Source organism: Aethalodelphis obliquidens, unplaced genomic scaffold (genome assembly GCF_003676395.1).
Source record: "Aethalodelphis obliquidens isolate GAN/ISIS:26980383/991018 unplaced genomic scaffold, ASM367639v1 scaffold63, whole genome shotgun sequence".
Classification (NCBI taxonomy): domain Eukaryota; kingdom Metazoa; phylum Chordata; class Mammalia; order Artiodactyla; family Delphinidae; genus Aethalodelphis; species Aethalodelphis obliquidens.
In genome coordinates, this window is record NW_020838007.1 from 2,106,217 (window position 1) to 2,112,381 (window position 6,165).

The 6,165-nt window shown below is 50.7% G+C and overlaps 1 long non-coding RNA gene across 1 annotated transcript; it reads left to right on the top strand.

Moving 5' to 3' along the window:
- Positions 1-1,752: 1,752 nt before the first annotated feature.
- On the top strand, positions 1,753-5,717 carry LOC113610497 (uncharacterized). The gene is made up of 2 exons (XR_003429108.1): positions 1,753-1,845; positions 5,483-5,717. It is a non-coding gene; the product is annotated as an uncharacterized LOC113610497 (long non-coding RNA).
- Positions 5,718-6,165: the final 448 nt, after the last annotated feature.

Genomic DNA, 6,165 nt, shown 5'->3' on the forward strand with positions numbered 1-6,165 from the left:
GGCGTGCGTGGGGATCGTCCAAGGCAGCGGGGCGCCGTGGAGCTAGAGGCGCGGGCGGCTGTGGTGAGTCTTGCGGCGGCTGGTGCGGGAGAGACACCTGCACGGCGCGGGGCTAGCGCCGCTCTCGAGATCCTGAGGCTGACCATCGTCGGCCTTAGCGCCAGGTCAGCCGACTGTCGGCGCGTGAGCGTCTAACCGATGAACCAGGCCCCAGCCTGGCTCACCTGTGGGTTGGCGAGGGCCGGAATGGCCCTGGCCTGGCGGTGTTGCGAGCGGTGTTGGTGGCGCAGTAGAGGTCAGGGTGGGGGCAGGCGTGAGTCCTGCGTGGAGGAGGTGGTGGTGTCAGCGCAGGTTTCACCCGGGGCTGACCTCCGAACTGAGCCTTGGGGGTGGGCTTGGTGTGCACCCATCAGGGCATCGGAGTGGCCTCCAGACCAGCGTTGGGCATGTGGGAGGCAATAGCTGGGCCTGGACGGGGACGTGGGGAGAGGATGTGCAGGGTCTTGAAAGCTCCTTCGGGCGGGAATTCTGCGGAGGGTCCTTAGGCCTGGAACTCACGTCAGATGTGTGTTTCAGTAGTGTAACTCTGGCAGGAAGCAGATAGGAAGTGTAATTGTACATAGGGGATGTTGGAGGAAGGAAGCCAATCTCATAGTCCCGGCAGCGATGAGGCCTGAGCCTGGAAGTGCCATGGAGATGCAGATAGAAGCAGAATTTCAGGGAGATTTTGGAGATGATAATAGACAGGCTTCACTGGGCCCCCGTCACAGCTGAGCCTAGGATGACGTCTGGGTCTGGAAAATCAGGGGGACTGAGTCATTGGGACATCTGAGTGTATATGAGTGCAGACCTCGTGCCAGGCACTCAGCAATAAAGATAAGAAAAGACCTACTCTCTGCCCCCAAGGTGTTTGTAGTTGAACAGAGGAGATGATTATATCTTTATCCATGTAGTGTGGAGCATTACAGGTGTTCCTACCTGCGCCTGAGCTGGGGGCAAGGAGAGCTTCCTGGAAGACGTAGGCCTGAGCTTCAGGGAAACCAGAATTCCCAGGCAGTGTGGGTATCTGAGGCACAGAAGGCACATCAGCAGGAAGGCCGGGCCATTTGGGATGTGCTCAGAGCCCTAGAAACAGATGCTGGAGTGTAAAACTAGATGAACTAGAACTAGGTGCTGAAGTCTGAAATGGGAGGTTGAACTTGAGTTTTAGTCTCTAGAGGATGGGGAGCCATTGCAGGGCCTTATGCAGAGGAGCGCTTGTTTGGATTTGGCTTGGCGCGGCTTGTGCTGGGTGCATCTTGGTGAATAGCTGTAAAGAGAGGAGCTTGTAGGCTGTTGCAGGAAGAGCTGGTGACAAGTGGAAACAACCTGGGCAGTGGTGGTGGGGAGCAGAGTGGGCATGGTGAGTGCAGGAAAACAGCTGACGTGCGGGCAGTGGGCTGGGAAGTGGAGGATGGCGGGAATGGTGCATGGGGCCCTGGGGACATCCCAGTGGAAATGCCTAATAGTTTACTAGCCAAGCAGAATGGCAGATCACTTAACCTTAGGAAGCTTGCCTCTTCACACGCAAATGGGTGTGGCAGTACCCACCTCATAATGTCGGACTGAGCACCTTCCAGTGTTCTAGATGCTCAGGATCCAGCTGAACTGCTGCAGTGTGAAATACACTGGAAATACAGGTTAAGCTAAAAATAGAGCACCCAAGCAGAGGTGCAGGTTTGGCTGTCATCCACATTAAGCTCCCAGAAAAGAGGCAGATGAGCATGGAGTGGGATTTCTCCAGTTGCAGGGCAAGACGGAGGCCGCCTGGTGACAGCGTGCTGGTGGCAGGGAAACTGAGCATGGGTATGTGTCTGAATGGCCTTGGCAAGACCAGCTTTAAAATACAGGCTTGGGACTGGGCCACTAAGCTCTTCCATGGTGTAATAACCTGGTGATCACCTGGGTGCCTCCATTTCTGTGCGTGGAGGAGCTGACTCTGAGTTTAGCCGTGTGGATCCAAGATCCTAGGGATCTCCCGGGAGGGTCCTGGGCCTGTGGAGCTCTGCAGGGGGCCTGCCTTCTCTCAATACACCGCAGATGTTTTCAGTGAATCATATATTTGCTGTGCGTGAGAGGGAGAAAGGACTTTTATTCTCATCACCATTCTTTTTTTTAATTAAAATTCATTTATTTATTTTGGGCTGCATTGGGTCTTCATTGCTGCGCATGGGCTTTCTCTAGTTGCGGCGAGCGGGGGCTACTCTTGGTTGCGGTGCATGGGCTTCTCATTGCGGTGGCTCCTCTTGTTGCGGAGCACGGGCTCTGCGTGCTTGGGCTTCAGAAGTTATGGCACGCGGGCTCAGTAGTTGTGGCTTGCGGGCTAAGTTGCTCTACAGTACACTTGAACCCGTGTCCCTTGCATTGGCAGGCGGATTCTTAACCACTGCTCTACCAGGGAAGGCCTCACCATTCTTCAGAGTAGACTCGTTGTTAATTCTGTTTTAGAGTTGACAAGATTAAGGCAAGATTAAGGAGAGTAGGTATTTTACCAGAGGCTGCACAGTTATCTGAGGAACTTTTTCTTTTATTGACTATCTGAGCTGTGTCCCAGAAAGATGTCATAGCTCCAGTCAGATCAATGTAAATAACAAATTAATTTTTTAAATGAAGTAGCAATAATGAATTATCCTAAGTTAGTTTATAAGTAAACTTGGTGTTTTCATTCACATTTTTAAAACAAATTTAAAATCATCAAAGGCTAATATAAATAGTTGTTAATATTTCTCAAGTGCTTCACAAACATAGTACTTCGTATGTACTCTTTCAATCTTCACGACATCCTCGTGAGCTAGGTGTGATCATCATCACCATTTTTACTGACAGGCTGGAGTGAGGTGGAGTAACTGCTCTCCAAGGTCATTGGTCAGTGAGACAGAACCAGCTTTTGACTCGAGATCTTGGGCCCAGAAGCTTAGCTCCTGACCACTGACCTCATTGTCCCTTATTTGCTTTGTCTTTGGGATCTTACTAGGAACAGCAGTAACTCAATAGCCAAAATCTTTAACTTTAAGCATTGACACCCCATCTTTGCATGCTTTCTTTTACCCTTATTGTTCAGGCTAAATCAGGGGTGGGTTTTCTCCGTTTACTGAAATGGGCATTGGCCAGAGGTTGAGGGCAGGCTCTGCAGCCTGGGGGGTGCCTACGCCCAGGGAACTGAGAGGCATCCCAAGGTGGCTCGGTTCAGGAGGATGGTGCTGCAGTGAAAACTCGCCGCTTGTGAAAATGATTTGGCATCTGCGTAGAAGATGACTTTTCTAAATTCATTTTTTTCCTGAAATATAAGACACAGTGACGCAAAGACCTCTGAGATTCTCAGATGCTGGCTTAATCCGGGAAGGCTGAGGTCCACCTTCCTCCCATTACCATCTTGTACTGAGTGCCTGTCACTCTCAGTCTCAGGGGTGGGGGGGTGGCGGTGGAGATGCGGCTTGGTGGCAATTGGGGGAGGAGGGAGCTGGTTCAGTGTGGCCACAGACCCTGTCAACCTGGGCTTCTCTGCAGCGTTCCCGCTCAGTGTATCTGGCCGAGGGAGTCCAGTGTAAGCAGCCCTGTGATCTGGATAAGGCACTGGCGCAAATAAATCTCTGAATTTATTATTGGGCTTTTAACAGCCACCTTTCATGTGTTTTTAAATATTGACTATTAAAAAAATCTTTTTACTTTAACTTGTTTTTCCTTCAGACAGTGCACCTTGGGAATAGGGACTTTTGCCTGAGTTGGTGATGGAGATGTTCCATAAGCCCGTGCTGCCTCCACAGCAGTGGCTGCCAAAAGTCACAGCTGTGAAATGACTTGTGACTGCTAAGGATAAACATATTTGTCCTTTTTCATTACATGACCTGTAAGGGCTAGCAGCTCCTACTGGTAGCTGTGGTTTACCCTCCCTACTGTATTTCTTAATTTGCAAGTGGACACGGAGCCTGTGGCCTCGTTTGTCTTCTCTGGGGTCTGAGTTTCGAGTTTGAGCCCTGTGTTCTGGGGGCCTTGGCTCCTCAGTCCCTGCAAGATCGGGCTTTCCTGTTTTCGTCGGCCTCCGTTTACTCTGTGGGTGCGCTTTGTGTAGGGGAGAAAAATACCCATGAAGGAAGCTTCCCGGAGGGTGACCAGGTACACAGTTCAGCCAAGTAGGTGACTCGATGGGGTGCGTCTCTTTGTGTTTGTTCAGGTCGGGAAGGGTGTGACAGCGCGCTGTGCTCGGAGATACTCGGCTTGCGGCCAAATAACTTTACCACCTGAGCTGCGGGGCTGCCCTTCCAAGGGTCCAGCCTCAGCCTCCAGGACCCAGAGCAGACAGGCCTGGGTGGCACTCACAGTGGCTGTGACGAAGGCTCGTTGTGTGTTCCGGGTACCCAATGACCCCTGAGTATCTACACAGAGCTCCTCTATACGTGCACTTGTGTGTGTGAAAGTGCATCCGTGCATGTACTGAAGCTTTCCTGAGTAGAACCAGAAGGAAGAAGGTGTGGGGGGTGGATAGACAGATGTCAGCGGCCAAGTTATTGCAGCTGGATGACCGCTTTGTGGGCATACAGTCTACTCTTCTCTCTGCTTTTGTGTATATCTGAAAGGTCCAAAATAAAAACGTTTAAAAACTGGTATAGTATTTAAGCACGTGTTTAAGTGTTTAATCCACGCAGTGCTTACTGCGCCCAGCTTTGCTGCAGATGCTGTGGGGAGTTTGGGTGCAGTGCCGATTCTGTGCTTTCGTGGCACTCAGAACTGGGGACAGACATTAATGTAACGTCACACAAATACTGAATTTCAAACAGAGAGGAGCTCTTTGAAGCACAGCACGGGGTATTATGAAACCTTGAGCCATGGAAACTGGGAAGGGAAGGGCCAGAAAGAGCTTCACAAATGGATTGCTGATGCGTGACCAGGAGTTAACTGGGCACTGGGGGGTGGGGAGGGGGAGGAGAGAGGGACCTGAGACCAGGGGGTTGGGGGGGCGTGGTTCCTGAGAGGTAGGCCAGCGTGTGCTGCCAGGCCTTGTTCAGGAATTGCCTTTGGTCCTGGGATGGAGGGGCTCCTCAGGCTGCCATTTTGGCTGCCACTTGGAGGGCGGGTGGAGGGGCCGGGGCAGAAGTCGACCTGCAGCTGAGGCCAGCTGTCTGTGCTACAGGCTGGTGCGGGAACAAAGGTTTGTCTCAGAGAGACGTGGTTTTATATTTTACCTAAAAGGGTCCATACCGTCAACTCAGCAACCTGTTTGCTTTGAATTTTTTTTGTCTGATTTTTTGGTATTTTAACATAACACAAAGTTATTTGAAAGTCTTCTCCTAAAATCCCATCCTCCGGATGCCCATTGTTAACGTACTCCTTCGACTTAGTCTTTTCTACCTGTGTAGTATCTTATTCTGTGGATGCTGCGTTGTTTAATTTACTTAATAATTTATCTAATTGTTCCTCTTCTGAAGGACATTTGGGTTTTCCGTAGATTTCCTGCTGCAGTGAATGTCCTTGAGTGCCTGTGTTCATTGCTGTGCATTTGGGAGCTGACTGGAGGCCTCCAGCTGGAATCGATGGGTCAGAGTATGCATGTTGCAGAGTTTAACACATGCTGTCCCGCTGCCCCAGGGGGGCCTGCTTCCCCCACACACTTTCACCAGCATTAGATTTCACCTTTCTTAGTTTTTTTCTTAATCTGTTGGGTGAATAAAGCTTGTCTTATCGATTCTATTGATTACTTGGAAATTTAAGCATCTTTTAAATGTTTATCAGCTATAGTCAGTTTTCATCAGAAAACTCTCTTTTGCCCATTTTTCTTTGGAGTTGCTTTCCTTTTTCTTTCTTGAGTTGTGACAGTTCTTTATATGATGTGGATATTAACTGCTAACACTTGAGTCCAAGGTTGCACCCAGCTTTAGACAGCAGTCTGAGAATTCCCCTTGGTCTGTGTCACCCCAGTGCCCATGTCAGGTGTCACCAGGCCCTGCTCATTCTCCTGTGAAGTTCTTGACAACTCTGCTTTTGGCCCCTTCAGATTGGGGACACTCTCCAGAGCATTCCCTGCGGTGCTCCTGCAGGGTGAGGTGACCTTCCCCGGGGGTCACACCGAGGATGGAGCCCGGGTCTCTGCTTCTGCAGCAGCTTTGGATGATGCCACGGTGGGTGTCGCGC